The sequence below is a fragment of the Cavia porcellus genome, unplaced genomic scaffold, assembly GCF_034190915.1.
Source record: "Cavia porcellus strain 051 isolate PalLab524CR breed Dunkin Hartley unplaced genomic scaffold, mCavPor4.1 scaffold_13, whole genome shotgun sequence".
NCBI lineage: Eukaryota > Metazoa > Chordata > Mammalia > Rodentia > Caviidae > Cavia > Cavia porcellus.
Genome location: NW_026947496.1, coordinates 30,203,634 through 30,222,993, shown reverse-complemented (window position 1 = coordinate 30,222,993; position 19,360 = coordinate 30,203,634). Strand labels below are relative to the sequence as shown.

General features: G+C 38.3%; 1 non-coding gene and 1 pseudogene across 1 annotated transcript; both read right to left on the bottom strand.

Moving 5' to 3' along the window:
* Positions 1 to 12,237: 12,237 nt before the first annotated feature.
* Positions 12,238 to 13,012, bottom strand: Cavporv1r-ps607 (vomeronasal 1 receptor cavPorV1R-ps607 pseudogene; annotated as a pseudogene).
* A 621-nt stretch (positions 13,013 to 13,633) lies between these two features.
* Trnai-uau (transfer RNA isoleucine (anticodon UAU)) lies at positions 13,634 to 13,725 on the bottom strand. Its single transcript is given in 2 exon segments — positions 13,634 to 13,669; positions 13,688 to 13,725. It is a non-coding gene; the product is annotated as a tRNA-Ile (tRNA).
* Between the last annotated feature and the right edge of the window lie 5,635 nt (positions 13,726 to 19,360).

The window sequence follows — 19,360 nt, the reverse complement described above, 5'->3', positions numbered from 1 at the left end:
GGATTGGAACATCCCATGGAAACCCAGATTGCCCACAGACTGGTGCTAGGGTTTACACAGAGCCTCTAGAAGATCAAGGATTGAAGCAGGGTAGTGAACACTGGCTGTAGATTCAAATGAGCCCAAGGTGAAAGATCTGGACTCAAATTGGACTAGTATGCATCAGATGAATATCTAGCAGGTTGTTGTGTAAACTTCAGGCTCCTGGATGTGATTCTGGTATGCCAGGATCCAATATTGAAGCCTTCAACACAACCAATGATTGTTTATTTGTCCTCTCAGAGTCTAAGGTAGGACAGTTGGGGAGGGAGCCTCTCCTGCCTCTGCTCTCTTGCTCCTGGTGTGTGTCTGCAAAAATGGGCCCATTCTCAGCCTCTTCAGTGTTTGGAAAGTGGATGATGAGACAAAGTGACCCATATACTCCCAAGATCTAGACTCTTCCAAGCTCGTTGGAATTCTCTAGCTAGTTGGGGAGTCCTCAAAATAGCTATTAACAGATAGGTGAGGGTGGAGGCTCTGCAGGCTGGCCCTATTGGACAGCTTCCCCTTCTTATCCCCCATGTGTATATTTTGTTTGGTCTACAAGTCTCTTCTTTCAAACTGGTTTCTTGTACCAGGGTGTATATCTCTTCCCTTCTTCCAATAACCTGTGCTTTTAGTCTCTCCAAAATGACTGCTACTCTTTCATCAAAGTTGGATCCCTGTCCTTTCCCTTTAATGCAGTTACTCTTTCTCTTCACAATAAATAAGGGCTAAATATGTTAGTTATCAATCTATGAGGTTTGACAGTGACAGGTACTCTAGGGGACATGGAAGAGGCAGTTACATGTTTCAATTTGCTGATGATAAATAGTTTCCCAAAAAGTAGTGGGATAAGGAGGCAGGGAGGAAGCTCATGTGAGATCAGACAATCATGGAATTGTTGACATTCTCAGGTGACTTTGTGGATATCTTTATACCATCTCCAAATTCCAGTGTTTAAAGTATTTGGGGTTTTAATATTTTAATTTTTGATATGTTCAACAAATAAAATTGTATGTATTTTAAATATGATGCTAATATAGAGATACCTTTTATTTTTTGAAGTATATTTATTTTAAAGTAGTTAGCACAATGAAGCTAATTTATGTGTTTATCATTATATTCAGGTACATTTGTGCTCCCATGCTTGAGAGCTACCTTCTTAACATGCTTCAGTACAGAACCCATTATGGAGTCACTATGTTGTACATTATGTTTCCATAGCTTATTCTATTTATCACTGAAAGTTTGTATTTACTGGTGAAAATTCCCCAACTTCTCCCTCCCAGAAGCCCCCAACAATGACCATTCTACTCTGTGTCTATGAATTTGAGCTCTTTAGAATCCACATAGACTAAGAAGTGTTTATCATTCTGTTTTGACTTTTTTTATTGAGCATAATGTCCACTAGATCATCTATGTGACAACGAATGACAGTGTTTCCCTCCCTTTAAAGTTCAGTCATATTTATTCCATTGTATGTTTTTGTGTATATAATTTTATTTTAATATTCATCCACCATCATCCGTATTTACATTATTTCCATATGTATCCTCATATGTAAATAATGCTGCAATGAACATGGGAGTATAGATAAACTTTCAATATGATGATTTTATTTTCTTTGCATACAGTTGATTTCTGGATCATATTTTGAATCATTTGTGCTGCTTTCTGAACTGGTTATGTCAAGTTACACTCCGACCAACAATGTTCACATTTCCCCTTTCTCCACATCTTCACCAACACTTGTTAACATTTGACTTTTTGGTAATGACTGCTCTAATATGTTTGCCTTAGTATTTCATTGCAGATTCAGTTTAAATTTTCCCACTGCAGAGAGGATAATCTTCTAGAAATGATATTGGGAAGATTTTCTTACATCACACAGAAGAAAATCAACTCTTAATGAATTAAAAACAAAGTAAGCCTTTCAAGGGTGTACACAAAAAAATAGGGAGAAGCTCTTGTGGTAATTATTCCCTAGATGTGACAGCAAAAGTTCAAATCATAAATACAAATATAAAAATTTGGATTGCATCAGAGTATGGAGTTTCCACATATCAATGGAAACAATCAATATGGAAAGAGAACCACAGAATGTAACAGTATATTTACAAATCATATAGTGTACTAATACGTAAAATATATAAGGAAATCAAATAACTCAATAGCATACAATCCAAACTATTCAACTTAAAAATGCACAAAGTACCAAATAGATATATTTTCAAAAAAGACATGGAAATGGCCAAAATTATATAAAAATGTTCATTTTCAGAAAGAAGAATTTGGATGATAACATTAGAAAAATATTTTAGCAAATAATATTAACTAATAGATTTATAATATAAGATGAAATATATGGAAAAACTATAGTTTTGTATATAAAACACCTTAAGTTACCTCCCTTTCAGCCAGAACTGCCATCTTCCAGTGATTTGCCAAAATGACAAACACAAAGAGAAAAAAGAGGGGAACTTAGCATATGTTCTCTAGGCCATTTAGAAAATTTGCAGTTGTTCCTTTGGCCACATACATGAGAATACATGAGAAACAAAAAGAGTGATATTGTAGACATCAAGGGGATGGGCAAAAGGAATGCCACACAAATGCCACCATGGTAAAACAGAGTCTACCATGTTACCCAACATGCTGTTGGTATTATAAATAAGCAAGTGAAGAACAAGGTTGCCAAGAGGATTAATGTGTGTATTGAGCATATTAAACACTCTAAGAGTCTATAACTTCCTGAAACATGTCAAGGAAAATGATCACAAAAAGAAGGAAACCAAAGAGAAAGGTACCTGTGTTCAACTGACATGTCAGCCTGCACCTCCCTGGAGAAGCACACTGTGTGAGAACCAGTGGGGAGGAGCCTGAGTTGTTGGAACCTATTCCCTATGAGTTCATGACATAAGCTGGGGATGGAGCTCTGCCATTTAGCACCAAGTTGGTGGCTAAGTGTTCTAGGTCTTACTTAAAAATTAAAAAGAAAATCATTCTGTGTTGTAAGGGTGGTTTTCTTAATTGATCAGGTATGAGGTGCCTTGACACCAGAAACAAATATTTGGAGTGGGTTTTCATTCTACCTAGTTATTTGTGTCAGGTCTTCACTCTTCAGAGTTTTTCTTTCTGAAATACATTACTGAAGTATTTTTTAGATGTATACTCAAATGGCCAAATATTTATGAAATTTTTATGTTGACTTGAAGATCCTGTAAATCACCTGGGGAAAAGATGTATCAAAATAAGTGGAAGTCACTTCATTTAAATAAATGGAAGTCCATTTCAGTTAAATAAATAGCTCAAAAAAAATCACACGCATGCAAAGTTTAAAGACTCTCCTTGCTGAGTATACATTTCAAACTTCAAATGTACATACTCTATAATGTATTTTATAAATATTAAATACTAAACTATTTGGGAAACCAAAATGTTCAGTGACAATGGAGAATCCAGTGGTTCAAGGATTAGTGTTGGCATTTGTGGAAAGAAACAATAATTTGTACACAAATGTCTTGTTTACTATTAATTACTTCACAATGTGCATATATATGTGTTTATCAAGGCAGCATATTTTACACTGAAAGTACAATTTTTATTGGTCAACCATGTTGCAATTTTAAAAATAGTCAGTGGCTAAAATTAACAAAAAAGGCTAAGCCTCAGACCAATTAATTATCCCCAAACATAAAAAATATTTAAGGCTGAAAAATGCACAAAATGAAACTTAGCATGACCACTCCAATCACTGTTACAAACTATTAATGAGATCATGAAAAAGACTGGCTTTAACTGAAGAAGCGGTTATTTATTTCTGTAATTGTTGTCCAGGGATATAAGAACACATGAATACAGTGAAGAAAAGAAATCATCTGACAATAAAAATCCTGAAACATTGATCATTCTGGTTTCAAATTAACTCATCCTAACGTTGGCAGTGACTTGAAACTCTTGTATCCCATCTCTTAGAACCAAAATTTTATTTATGCCCATTTAATTCATTTTCAGTACTTAATGCATGGAAGTGTTCTTGGTCCTTGTCTCTTTCCTAAGAATTTAATTTCTCCTTTACAGCCAGGAACCACAATCATCAGACCTTCCATCCACTTTTCATAAACTATTTTGACCTATTTTCACAACCTCACTCTCCTTTGTCCTGTCCCTTTTTTGTATCTCCTTCCTTCCTCCTCCTCCCTCTCCTACTTCTTTTTCTCTCCTCCATCTTCTGAGTCTCATTCCACCTCTCCTTAAATTTAGAACCTTATTAAATTGATCTGAGGAAGGATTCCACAGAGATTATTTGATTACTTAAAATCAAAAGCCTCCTTAGGAGGCTCTTCTAAATATCAGAAAATGTTAGATGAGGTAAAACTGAGAAATGCTAAAAATATATATTGTCCTCTAACATTTGAAAACTCAATGTCATACACACAAAAAAGGAAAAGTATAAGAAAGATAATGGACATAGTGAGTTGAAAATAACTAGATGAAGGAAACTGCATGAGAAACTCAGCATGAGAAACAACCCAGGAGGACCCTTTTGAGAACTCACAGTGGACACCTCATGAAGTTAAATTCAGACCTACATACGAGAAAAGCAATGGATTGACTATCCAACATGTTCACCATTTGGCCAATATGTCACCACATGATACTGGCTCTTGGTGCTTCCTGCGATGAGTTATATGAAGTACTAGCCCCAGATAAGGATAGTAGAAGATATGTTGGAGACATCTGCAGATAAGGAGGTGGCCATATGCACAGTATGGGAGTCAAGACTGAAAATGTGTATATGAAGCACTTTGCATCTGGACAGTAGATATGGCCATCCTGACAGGCCAGCTGAGAGCTCTGCAGATGGAGTGTGGCATTACTTGGAAGGAGGACATAGATTTGCAGCACAGGATGTAAGATAGAGTTGAGATCTTGATTGCTGAGAAGGAACAGGAAACTAGAAAATATGGCCTGTGGGTATCATGAGAAGAGGCAGAAAGTCACCCTTTGCAGTCTCAAACCACAAAAGTGAAAGACTTTGCTTGAAGGAGAAAGCTGCACAGCACCATGCTCCAGAATGGCAACAGGGGCCATATGAGGTTTCAAAATGGCAGTATCATAAAAAACCTGTTCCTCACAATCAGGTTCAGAGTGCTCAGAAATCCGGCACTCAAGCCCTACAGCCAAAAGAGAGGAAAATCTGGCTACTGCCTCAACTGGCAGCAGACCTTGGTAGCATCCACATGGTGCTGATTTTAAGCACATGCAGAATGCGCAACTTTTGAGGTTGAAAAGGTTTTTGCCCCAACTTCAGAAAGCCTAAGAGGTCAGGCAATGTCCCCCTAAGAAAACAGTGTGTGAAGCTGTACAGGCAAAGCCAAAGGTGCAGTGGAGACCCCAGAAGTTTGGAAAGGCCAGGAATATGGATTGTCTAAGGAAAGCTGCAAAGAGAGAGCAAAGCAGGCCTAAGAGAGAAAACATGAGAGCTACAACCACCAGAAGGACCACGGAGGTGGAGTCACTCAGACCTTTTGGAACTCAGGACCAGATTGCTTCAGATGCTGAGCATGAAACTGTAGGACTTTGTATTTGTCCTGCTGGGTTTTGGACTTGTTTTGGCTTCAATCCTTTGTATACCATTTGTACATTTTTAAATGGCAATGCTTATCTTGTACCACTGTATGTTGGAAGTGTTTCAACTTTGTCTTCGTTATAAGAATTTGCCTTAGATCTTGGAGGAGACTTGAGGCGTGAACTTTTCAGTAATGCTGAAACTGTTAGGACTTTGGCAACTCTTAGAGATGGACTAAATGTCTCTTGTATAAACTATGTACATGAGTCTTTGGGGAGCCAAGGGTGGAATATTATGGTTTGTGTTTGGATGGTCCCTCAAGCCTCATGCAGTCATGGAGGCAGCTAAATCTATTGTGTATAAGTGGTTCCCTGTCTAGTGCTGGGATTGCTGGTATGAGCACTGCACCCACCCAGAGCCGGGGAGCATAGAATATAACGGAGAGAAGGAAGCATACTTTTCCCATTTTTGCCCTTTTCATTCTTGTCATTTGCATCTGCCATGAATGGCTGCCCTTTAGCCATAGCACCCTGCCTCGGAGCCAGCTGAGTATGGACTGAAACCTCCAAAAACTATAAGCTAAATAAACCTTTCTTTCTTTCATTCTGGGTGTCAGGTATTTTGCCTCAATATGAAAGAAAAATACCCAAGACATGTGTAAACACACTGTTATGGTTTGTGTCTGGATGTCCCCCCAAAGCCTCATGCAGTCATGAGGGCAGGCAGTCTTTTAGAATTTGTGACTGATTTCATGGTCCATTGCTGGGATTATGGGTGTCAGTGCTATGTTCACGTGGATGTGGCTTGAATACAATATAAGCTCCTCTCCATTTTGTTCCTTTGCTTTTGCTGTTTTCTGCCACCATGAACTGTTGCCCTTTGCCATGTACCTTGGGCCCAGCTGATTATGGGTTGAAACCCCAAAAAAACTGTGAGCTAAAAAATCTTCCCTTTCTTAATTGTGGGCATCTAGTGTTTCATCTCAACAAGGAGAAGAAAGTAACCAAGACACACACACTTATTTCTCCCATATATTCTCAGTTATTGAAGGTTAGTGTTGTACAACTCATTATGGATTTTATTATTTTAGTCTTAGTGTTATATTTCATTATTTAGATTCCCTCCAAGATGACACTGTGTGCAGTTTGAGCCCAGCCTGACTACATAGTGATTTCAGGGCCAGCCTGAACACATATTCATAACAAGACTCTGTCTCAAAAAAGGCAAAACAGCCAATCGCAGACTGAGGGTAGAGAGAAGAACACCACATCAGGAAATAGGCCCAGTCTGGGAACCAGCACCATGCATGGGCTGCCACCAGACTACAACAACCAGATCCTAGACTCTCCCTGTGAATCAGCTCATTCACAGACCAGGGGTAGAGCGAAGAAGACCACAGCAGGAAGCAAGCCCAATCTGAGGGTTGATATCATATATAAGCCTGCTGCCATACTGGAGCAGCCAGACTCCAGCCTCTTCCTGCATGCATGCTGGTAAATGGGAGGTGCCAACTCCCCCCCCCACACACACACACACCTGTTGTGGACAACTGGCTTATCCAGAGAAACACAGGCTGTGATGATAGCTATGGAGGTGAAATGCAATTGAATGCCTGTGGTGCTTTGGTGTTTCACTAACACTCCAGGTCTAGGGACATGGTCTGGTCATAGGTTCAGTGGATAGTGGTATGCAGTGTGGCATCTAGGGGATCTCCTTCTAAGAGTTGCAGCCATTGTCAATTCCCTATGGCCTTGTTTTGGAAGCCCTATATTGTTTCATTGTTTTGTTGGGTTGGATTTTATTTTCTTTTGTTTTGTTTGATAATGTCAAATCTGATGGCAGGAGTAGCTATTTCAAAAATAGCAAGAAATATAATGGCAGCCGTTTTGGATTTACTATTGACTTGTTTTGAAGTCTTTTATTGCATTCATTGTTTTGTTTTACTGTTTCTATTCTATTTGGTTCTGTTTGATTTTTACCATGTCCAATGTTATCTGCAGCTATTTTGAAGACAACAAAAGGCACTATAGTAACTATTGTTGATTTTGTAATATTTTGAAGTCCTGTATCTCTGCAACTGGTTTGTTTTGATTTGTTTCATCCTCTTTAAAATAAAATAAAAATATTTTTAAAAAGCAAAACAAAACAAAAAATGACCTTTTGTATGTCCTGGAAACGTGTGCTGATTGTTTTATGCTTTGCTTCCTTGTGTATTTGATTTGGTTCTAGTACTTCTTTGCTTTCTGAAATGAGACTTCTAGACATATCTTGTGGTTATCTTGCCTCATTTCTTATATTGGCTGTTTCTCTGAGGATTCCTGGGTTTTCCCAGTGGCAAACAGTGCACACCTTGAAAACAATGAGCATGCTTATTCCTCTGATCGTGGTTAGTATCACTCACAAACATAAAAAATGCATGTACTTTATGGATATAAACATCCAGGTCATTATGTATATAAGCATAGATACACATATTCACCTATTTTTTTAATGTGACTTCACATATGTAGCTCTAAATGTAATCCATCCCAATTGGTTTCTCTTTTACATTTGTTACATGCCTTCATTCCACATTTATACATTTCTTCTTCCTTTTATGACTCCTTATTTCCTAAAAGTTAAGCACATTTGCTCATTTCTTCCATTACATAACATATCTGAAATTATTCTTGTGTAAGTATGGTGGCACATGTCTGTAATAACAGCTCTTGCAAGGCTGAGACAGGAGAGTTGACATGAATTCAAGGCCAACCTGGGCTACATAGTGAGTTCAAGACCAGTCTGAACTATGTAACAAGACACTGTCTGAAAGGGAAAAAAAAGAGAGAGAAATAAAATAAAATGAAATAAATCTTGAATTTCTTTGTATATACCATGATCAAAAAGCCATATAAGATATTTCACAAGTAGCTGGTAATTCTACTTACCACCATCTGCCCAAGACTGAGAGTGTATTTCAAATATAATCATGTTGGGTTACTTTTTTATTTGGTTCTCCTTCAAAATTTTAGCATATTGAAAAAAATCCCAATAACATTTTAAAACAGAACAAATCTGTTGCTGAGAAATTTATTTATAATTTCACCCTGAAATTCCCAAACTACTAACTTCCCATGCCTGCCCAACTGCTTTTTAGTCTCACTCTTTCCAGCATGACCTAGGCAGTAGGACGAGGGGGCACGGAAACACCAACAATTCAAGACTGGGTACAGGCTGACAGAAATGGAGCCAGAAGTGATATAATGTACAAAATAGGCACTATATTTGCACATTTATGGAGTTAGTTTCACTGTGTTCACTTACCAGGATCCAATAAGGACATTACAAATATTCCAGTTATTTGAGTGAGTTTAATAGCCCTCCTGCCTCCTGCATGGCAGCCTTCTAGGATTGAAGGAAAGAAAAGGCTGGAGATGAGACACAAAGTTAGAGCACAAGCACCTCAAGCTGAAATTCCAGACCTTACTGAAGAGGAGCTGCTTGCTAGTGCTGGCATTGATGAATTCAGTATATAAAATACTATTAGAAAGTGAGGCCTTTTTGAAAGTGCATCACTGAAGGTATGACCTGCAAAGTATCTCTCTCTCTCTTTCTCTCTCCCTCCCTCAAATAAACATATCCTCCATCAGTTCACACATGTCAAGGTATTCTGGCTTAGCTATGGGGAAATAACAGATGCAGAATTCAGTATTAGGTGTGGGACCATTCCTGTGACTGCATCCAACCATGAGGTATAGAACCTTCTGGAGTAGGTTCATGGGAGAAGTTCAGAAAGGTTTGAAGATACAAAGTACAGAAGCTCTGCAATGCTATAAGCAGAGCTTAATGGTGATTTTTTTTTTTATGGACCAGGAATGGAACTCATGACCTCACATTTGCCAGGCAGGCACTTATGCCACTGAGCTAAATTCCTGGCCCCCTTAGTGGGTGACTGTATTTGCATCTTAGAGAACCAAAATGTTGGTAGGAATGTAGACAGTAAAGGCCAGATTCAGAAAATTTTAGTTAGCAAAAGGACTCCACTGGCATTTGGACTACAGGCCATATATGTTATACTCTGGCAAAATATTTGACTACATTTTGCTCACATCTTGAGACTGTTGGAGACTAACCTTAAGGTTAGGGGACTAATTACTCTGAAAGAAATTTCAAGATAGTCTAACATTTGGCTGTTGCATGGATACTGTTATATTCTTTTAGTAAGATTTATAGTGAGAATCCAGGGCAAAAGGCAGAGCAGAAAAAATGTGAGAATCTTAAGTTTTGTCCCAGAAGGAAATGAGTGTAAAGTTGAGGCCAAAGGAGGTACAACTGCTAAAGAGATTAGTACCATTAAAAAGAAACCAAGTATTTTTAAAAAGCCAAAAAGAAGGGTGCCTTAAGGACGTCTCAGGAACCACAAGACCCCAGCTATTGCAGGCTGGGAATCATACTCAAGAATGGCATCATAGGGATTTGGTTCCCCAGAATTTATTTTACCATGCTCAGCTATATCCAATCACTGAAAAGCTATTGAATTCATAGCCCAATGAGCCTGACTAACTGGCAGCAGAACTTTGCACCATCCACTTGATGCTGATTTTACTAGCATGATAATGCAAGAATTGTGGGGTTTGGAGGTTTCCACTCAGAATTCAAAGGAAGATTTGGAAGACCCAGCATAGAGCAAGTGAGAGAGAAGAGCAAGAAGCTGTGTGAATGAAGCCAAAAGTGCAATTGAGACACCAGAAATTTTAAGATGTCAAGAACATGGAACATCTGCTAAAGAAAATCACAGGTATGAAGTAGCTTAAGAGGGGTCAGATGGCTACAAATGGCAACGCTATAAAAAGGTGGATATCTAAGCTCTTTGGAGCTCATATCTCTCACAACTTGTACACGGCACTGGACATACAAATTTACAGGATTTAATATTTGCCCTTTGGGGTTTTAGTCTTGCTTAGTTTGAATTCATTTCTACTCTACTATTCTTCCATTCTGGAATGGGAATGTTTATCCCTGACCACTATATGTTAGAAATATCTAGCTTGCTTTTTTTGGTTTTTATAGGCATTCACAGCTAATAGTTTGCCTTGAACCTCAGAGGAGATTTTGGAATGGGAATTTTCAATAATGATTGAACTGTCATTACTTTGGAACTCATAAAGATGGATTAAATACATTTTAGATGAGATAGAGATGAATTTTGGGCAGGGGGCAAGGGACAACATATTAGGGCTAGGTTTAAAATGTCCCTAAAAACATCTCACATGCTTAGAAAGTTATTGGATCATTGAGACATAGTCATCAGTGGATTCATTCATTGGTGAATTCAGTAAGTAAATGTGCTGTTAGGAGGCAGGACCTGGTTGAAGGTGACTCACTGGGGGACATGACCTGAAAAGATGTGTTCTTTTCTCTGGCTCCTTCTCTTGTTACCACTGCTTCCTGTCTGCCATAGAATAACAGTTATCCTCCACCAGTACCTTCTGCTGTGCCATTTCTGCATTGGAACCAAGAGACCACGAAATGAACTCTCTGAAACCAAGAGTCAAAATAAATCTCTCCACTTTTAAGTGGTGCATGTTGGGTATTTTGAACAGCAGTGGTAAAGTGACTACACATGCCTCTTGAGAATAATATGGGGAGCCACTTCTACAGGTGCTGGAATAGCTGTCCAGTGGAGCCACCTGCCACTGCAGTGCAGGAATCTTCAGCTCTCTCCCAGATCATTCCATGGCTTCCTCTTATCAGAGTGTGATTGGCAGACTGACAACATGCTTTTAATACCCCCATCCCTAGCATCACACGACAGAATATAAAAGGGTGGATTGGAGATGGGAGATAAGGACTAATAACTAGTCTACTCAGGGAAATACTTAAGTATGATTTCTATCACGACATCCTTGGGTTGAATATTTTTGATGCTTCTTTGGCCAGAAAAATCCTTCAAAGTGAACTATAATGTCTGATCCAGAAAGGAGATGAGAGATCTTTTATACCCCTTGGCTTGGAGCTCACAGACCAAGAGCAGTACAAGAGATGTTGGAAGGGCTGGGTGTCCTCCCATAGATTGCAGAAACTAGATGAATTGCTTGTCCCTTGAAGCAGGATCTTTGCATTGTACTGACCATAACCCTCAGAAAGCATAGCAAAACAGTAGGAATTCCCCTCCTAAATCTATAAAGAGAAATAGCCTAATCGTCATCTGCTGGGAGCACTGTATCCTGCCTGGAAGGGAAAAGTGTGGCAAGTTCCCAGAGCCAGGAAGAACTTAAAGCAATACATCTAGGCATCACGACTCACTCTTCTCCTTTTTTAAAACCTCTACTCTCACTTTCTAGTCCTGGAAGTGGTCACTCATCATATATTCCAGAGGTGAGAGTAGATCAAAGGGAAAGCATTTACTCCTTCACCTCTGGGTCAAACCTCTGTGATGGGTTTGCATACTAGATATCTGCAAAAGAATGAAGTTAGACTTTATCTTACATCTGCCCTCTGGAGAATGTAATTCAAAATGAATTAAATTAAAATTATATAAATCCTAGGAGAAACTATAGAGGAAAACCATAGGGTAAAATTTACTTTACCTTTGCTGATGTTTTCTTGGATGTGCCACCAAAAGGACACTCAACAATAACAATAAAAAGTAAGTCACTTGAACTTCATTTAACTTCTTTAACCTTTATGAAGTATTCATTGTCTATGTTTTCTTTATTTCTACATAATGGCTGTAAAAAGAAATCTGCCCAATAAAAGAAAAGGAAATGTATCATAAGAATGAGAGTACTTAGAATAGCTCTGACTTCTGGGCTGGCATTGTTTGTAAACCTGGAAGATAGGCTGTTTATATTTATGCTGATGGAAAGCTGATGTTTATGCAGAGGGAAAGCTTACCCTTCTCCAGCACATGAGATTCTGGAAGACGGGATCACAAAGAGCCATGAGATAGAGGAAAAGCAACCTGTTTGCCTAGATGGTAAAATACAATACCCAACATACGTTCCAATTTCTGATTAGTTGACTCTACTAACTGTTGTGGTACAGTGGAGCAAGTTGTAGTTTATCAGAAAATTAAAGATCCAAAAGAAAGGAAGACAGGGCGGTTTGAACTTTCTCTACAGAGTGGTTGTAGCTTGGGATCGCACTGAGGACACAGGTATTGCAGACAGAAGGTACTCTCATTCTCATGACATGTTTCCTTTTATTGGGCAGATTTCATTTTCTTTCTTGCCACATAGTTCTATAACAGTAAATATTGAAATATTTCTAATACCTAGTTATGCAATTATCAGCCCCTTTGTCCTGATGAGCAGGGATGTCCCTGTTGCTAAATATTGCAGTGCTCACTGCAAAGTACAGGAAATTACCTGCCACACCTATTCCCCCATGAGTTAATTGTGTATACACTGTGTATACATTGTGGCCCGAACATATCTGAACATTACATTATTACTGTTTATTATAATAACTATGCTTTTTACTCTAAGAAATCTGGCATTCTAAGGTTGGTTGCAGGGTTTCCAAAGGTGGAAAGACAGATTCTTGCCACACTCATGCCACCATCCCTATTGTGTGGCTTTTAGCTTCTTGTTTTGAGTTTATTCAAAGCAAAGCTACTGTCAGATACAGTAATGTATCAATAATACCGCCCTCGCCCCCAGGTCAGACCTTTAAATCAAACAAGAACCCTGGACAATTCAATTCCCACCTTTGTGATCTCTTAAGTAAAGTTCAATGCTTAACGTGTCGGGGAAGCTACTTAGCATTTATTAAATATCTGCCCAAGACTCTCCAAGAAAACATAAGAACAAAAGCAAAACGGGGATAAAGGAAGTGAGGTCAGATATCCTTTATCTGACATCTGTTTGAGCGGGAATTGACCAGCGAGAAAGAAAGTCTTGGCAGCACAGTGGAATCACGTGTCAATTATTGATTTCCAAACGGGCAAAGGACTCTCTTTGGAGTAAACGCATAAAACCTCAAACATACTGACGGTGGCAAAGCATGGTGACGTCATACATCTGATAGTCCAAAAATCTGCATTTCGGGTAAAAAACATGCTCCAGGTGAGGCTCGAACTCACAACCTCGGCATTGCTCGCACATACTGCTATATAAGTACCGCGCGCTAACCGATTGCGCCACTGGAGCATTTAGACGCACCTTCCGGTCACTGCGTACATGGCTCTCTGGGGGACCTTGGCCCCTGCGGCTGGGTCACAGGAGCGCGGGTCACAGAGAGCGCGGAGCCCCGGCGCTGCGCTGTACCCTGGGACTGTGATTGTGCGGGACATGGCGAAGTGGCCAGGTCTCACGCCGGCCGAAAGACGCCGGTGCCCTCCGCGTCCGGACGCAGGCTGGGGCCCCGGCCGCTGCAGAATGACAGCACAATCTCTGCAGACGGGGATCGCGGCGAGCCCTCTGCTGTTCCTCTGCAGAGCCGGCGGGACCGCGCAGAGTACTGTGGGGAGCAGAACGCGCGGCTGTCCGTGGGGAGTGGCCCACACGGGCATGCATCCCGAGCGTCCCTCTGCCACCTGCCTGGGTCCTGAAAGTAGACAGTGTGTAGAGGAGAAGAGCCTAAACAGGCCGGGACCGGGTCCCTGACCTTCCGGAAGTCTGTCTGCTAACCTAAGCTACGTTTGCAAAACGTCTCGCTGTAGACCTTGTGCTTCAGAGTGCTTTGAGGCACCAAGGAGACGCAAATAGTGTGTCTAGTAGTGAACGTGTGTAAACCTCACGTGGAATTCTAGGTTCTGTCTTGTGCTTGAGACACGTGCAGAAAAGAATCATCCACATAGTTGGAAATGTCAAGATCTCCATTTTTAAGGGCAAGTAACATTCCATGGTACGTTGCTTTATTAATCCGTTGGTTGACACTTTGGCTGGTTTCTTAGTTATTGTGAATAATTTGTCAATAAACAGGGCTGCAAATATCCTTCAGGGATCTTGACTTTATTTATTTGGCTGAACACCATAGAGCAGGATTGCTGCATCCTATCGTAGTTTAATTTTACTTTTAGGAGCCTCCATGTTATTTGCCACACGTGTTCTGCTAATTTGCATTCCTGCATCTGTGTACAGGTGTTTCTTATTTCCAGATTCTTACCAAAGCATGTTTTATCTTTTTGATAGCAGGAAACCCAGGGGTGAAATGTTAGTTCATTGTAGGTTTTGACTTGCATTTTCGCAATGATTTGTGACCCGAGGCATTTTTTCATACTTTTTGGCCATTTGTCTTCTTTGTAAAATGTCTATTCAATTCTTTTGTTGTTTTTAAATCAAATTTCTTATTTGTTTCTGGGTTTGTGTTTGCTTGTTTTGCTATTGTGTTGTGTGTGTGTCTCACTACTCATTTTGGTATTAACCTTTATGAAGTACATAGTTTGCAAATATGTTCCCCATGTTCCACACGGCTGATTGATTCCTTTGCTGTGCATATTTTGTTTGTTGTAATTCTATTTTTCTATTGCTGCTTCGATTCCCCGAGTTTTTAGTCTCTTGCTCAAAAAATTATTGCCATGTCCAGTTTTAAGGAGGTTTTCCTCTAAGTTTTTTCTTTCGAGGAACTTTGCAAGTGTTATATTTCGATATTTAATCCATTTTAGTTGATTTGTTTGCATGTGAGATAAGGATCTAATGCCATTCTTTTGTATATAAATGCCCAATTTTTTCAACACCACTTGTTGTGGAGACTATCCTTTCTTTGTTATGTATTTTTGGTATCTTTGTGAAAAATTAATTGACTGAATATTTTTTAAAAATTTATTCTATTCTAGTGATATATCACTACCATACTGTTCTGCTCACTGTAGTTTTGAGTACATTTTGAAGTTGAGCGGGATTATGCTTCCAACTTTGCTCTTTTTCAAAATTCCTTTAGCTATTTGGGGTCTTTTGTGGTTCTATATGAATTTTAGAATGTCATTAAAATTTTTATATGGATTCATTTAATTTATGGATCATTTTAATAGGACATTTTCACAATATTAGTTATTATAATCTATAAGTATCTTCCCATTAATTTGTGTCTTCCACTTCTTTCATCAGTGTTTCATAGTTTTCACTTATTTGGTTAACTTTGCTCCTCAATAATTTAATAGCGTTTTTTGGTAACAATTTTAGATAGGATTATTTTCTTGATAATTTTTCAGATAGATTTTGCAAGCATAAAAACACAACTGATTTTATACATTGGTTTTATACTCTGAAACTGTATTGAATATATTAGTTCTAATAGATTTATGGTGGAGTTTTGGGGATTTTCCACATAACATTTGTGAATAGATTTTTTAGTCCTTTTTTTTCTGTTTAGATACCCTTTATGTTTGATTCTTACCTGATTGCTTAGCATTTCTGATACCATGTTGAACAGAATTAGAGAGAATGGTCATCTGCTTTGTACAAACTCTTAAAAGAAAAGCTTTCCAACTTCTCACATTGATTATGATGTCAGCTATTGCTTTTTTGTGTGTCTTTTTATCTGTACCGGGGATCAAACTCACGACTGCCTGCAAGGCAGGTGCTTATGCCCCAGAGTTAAATCTCCAGCCCCAGCTATTTCTTTTCATAAGTGGCCTTTATTGTGTGGAGGTGATTTTCTTTTATGCCTATTTTGCTGAATTTGAATGGATAAATGAATGCTAAACTTTGTCAAATTTTTTAAATTATTAATTTGTAGTGTTTTAAGTGTTTTCTTTGTATTATGTTTTGCTGAGGTATCTTTGCATGCCTTTGGTATCAGAGTGATGCTGACTTAATAAAATTAATTTGGACATATTCTCTGCACTCCTGTTTCTTGGAATAATTTAGAAAGGATTTGTATTAACATTTTTTTACTCACAGAAATCATCTCTGAATCTACCTAGTTGTGAGATTTTCTTTGATAGTTTTGGTTATTTCTTTAGCCCCCTTTGTTATTGTTCTGTTCTGACTTTCTATTTCTTGATTCAGACTTGGCAGGTTGTACTTTTCTAGGAATTCAGTCATTTTTTCTTGGCTATCCCCTTATTTACATATAGTATACTTATCATAGTAGTCTTTCATGATCTTTTTTTTTCTGCAGCATCTGTTGTAAAGATCTGGCTATTACAAGTTGTGCTGCTATCTACATGGTTGCACATATATTGCTGTGGTATGATGTTTTTTAATTCTTTTGGGAAGATATCCAGAAAGAGAGTAGTTGGGTTGAATGGGACCTCTAGTCCCAGTTTTTTGAGGAATCTCCAAGTGAGCACAGATCTGTCTGCAACCTCGCTCTTAACTAGAGGAAGCCATGATCATGTGTCAGAGCAGAGAAGATGGCTGTGTTTGGGTTTATCACGCAACCTGGAATTAAAGAGCAGGACCAAAATTTTTCCAGATGCTTCATGAACAGAAGCTTTTGTGAACCATGGTATTACTGTTTAACTATAAATTTCCTATTTAATATTGTTTTTGCTGTATTCTATAAGTATGTATCCCATAAGTTTTGTTGTGCTTTTGTCTGGGGATTTTTAAAATTCTCTTTTGATTCTCTCTTTGGCTAAATGGTTGTTCAAGATTACATTATACGGTTTCCATGTATCTGTGATTTTTTTCATTTTTTTAAATGTTACTGATTTCTAGTTTTATCCCATAACAGTTGAGAAAGAAAAGACATATAGGTATGCTTTCTATCTTTTTGAATTTGTTAAGATTTGTTTTGTGGCCTAACATCTGATCTATTCTGGAGAATATTCTGTGGGAGTTGAGAATGTGTGTTCTTCCCACTGTCTAAAAAGTTCTGTGTATGTCTGTAACAACGACAGCATTGTTCAAGTCCATTATTAATTTTCTGTCAGGATGTTCTTTCCATTATCAAAAGTGGTATACTGGGGTATCAATCTCAATTGGTTGCATCACATCTGTAATCTATCTTCAGTATTTATCTTTTGCTTCTGTGTGATGCACAATTTCCAGTGATCTGTGCTCAGGTTTTTGGATCTGTATTGTATATATGTAAGTCAACCGTTGAACCTCTGCTCGCTTGTTATTGGGTCATTTATTGGGTTCATTTATTGGGTTCTTCAGTTCTGGTTTCTCTTTGGTGGTGGAGTATATTTCCCATTGTTTTGCTGAAATTCTCACTTTGTTCTTACTTGCTCTCCTGACCTCCGTAACCATCTTTATGACCATTATTTTAAATTCCATGTATGGAAATCACTAATCGCTAGTTCATTAGGATCACTTTCTGAAGATTTGCCCATATCTTTTATTTGGATCTCATTTCCCAAAATTCTTTCTTCACTTTTCTTAACTCTGTATTGTTTTGCGGGGAGGGAATGGAGGGGTTGGGTTTTTTTTTTTTTTTCTTTTTTTGTCTTTTTGAGACAGGGTCTCCTTATGGTGTCGAAGGTAACTTTGAACTCACTATGTAGCCCATGCTTTTTGGCCTTGAACTCAAGGCAGTCCTCCTGCCTCAGTCACTCATGTGCTGGGGTTATAGGCATGCTCCACACCAAGCCTTGTACTGGTTTTTTTAACACCTTAAATTTATATCTCTTGAAAATAAGGACTCTTTCATTTTATATTGTCATTTTATTTGTAGAAGTGCAATGTTATTATCACAATCAGCAAACAGTGGTAATCTATTACTGAAAGAAGTGACTTGGCCAAATATAAGTGCAGAACTAATTTTTGAACTCTGTTTTTCTGTCTCCGGTTTCTGCTACTTTGTATTTTTCTCAAATCATTTTGAGGATGAGGCTCATGAGTTCGATCCCCAGTACAAAAAAAAAAAAAAAAAAAAAACCCAAAAAACACACTACCACCACCAAAAAGCAATGAACACTTCTCTTTTTAAGTACATTCCTCAAAGAAAATGTGAACTAGTTTATGATTTTTTAAAAAAATGTATGACTAAGATTTAACTTTTTTGAGATTGAGCACTTTGTCAGATACATACACAGTAAAACCTTGGATTGTAAGTCATTCTGTAAACGTCCTGCAAGATACAAAAACATTTCTAATAAATTTTAACTTGATAAATGAGCAGTGTTCTGCAGAAAAAGTTGCACATGACGCCAGGTGTCATATGATCACAACTGAGCCAATGGCTTTCCCTCTCCCTCTCTCTCTTTCTCACTGCAGGACTGTGTGCAATGTCACATTTCTTCAAAATCCTCAAAAGTGGCCAAAAGCAAATGTCACTGAATAACTGTTAAAGGTACAAAAAGAAAAGATTCCACTCGGCCAATAGATGGTAGCGATTCCATTAGTGATAGTGAAAGTCATCATACACAGTAACCCTCTTCTCTCATCTCCTTCACACCAACCACAAATGTTTTCAGTGATAAATGCAGTTTACTTTATTTTTCTTTATATTTTGTATTTTCTCTATTGTTTGGCATAGTACAGTATTATAATCATTTTACATAAGTATTTTTTGTTGTAGAATGAATTGAGTTCCCATTATTTTTTATGGAGAAACTCATTTTGATACACAAATGCTTTGGATTCCGAGCATGTTCCTGAAACAAATTATCTTGCAAACCAAGGCTTTACTGTACTGATAATATTCCTTTTTTTTAAACATCAGCAGAAATTCAAGAAAAGGAGGGGGGAAATCTATTCTCAGTGGTGTGCTCACCATCCTTGAAATGTACAGATAATGCTGTGCAAGATTTGTCCTTCCAGAGTCTCAGAACTGGATCTCTATGTGCACATGGTCAGCAAAAGCAACCTTTACCTTTTATATTATCTCTCAATTCCTACAGGAATAAACTTTCCTTCCCTGCTCCTTTCTAGGCTAACTCTCCTTCCCTAC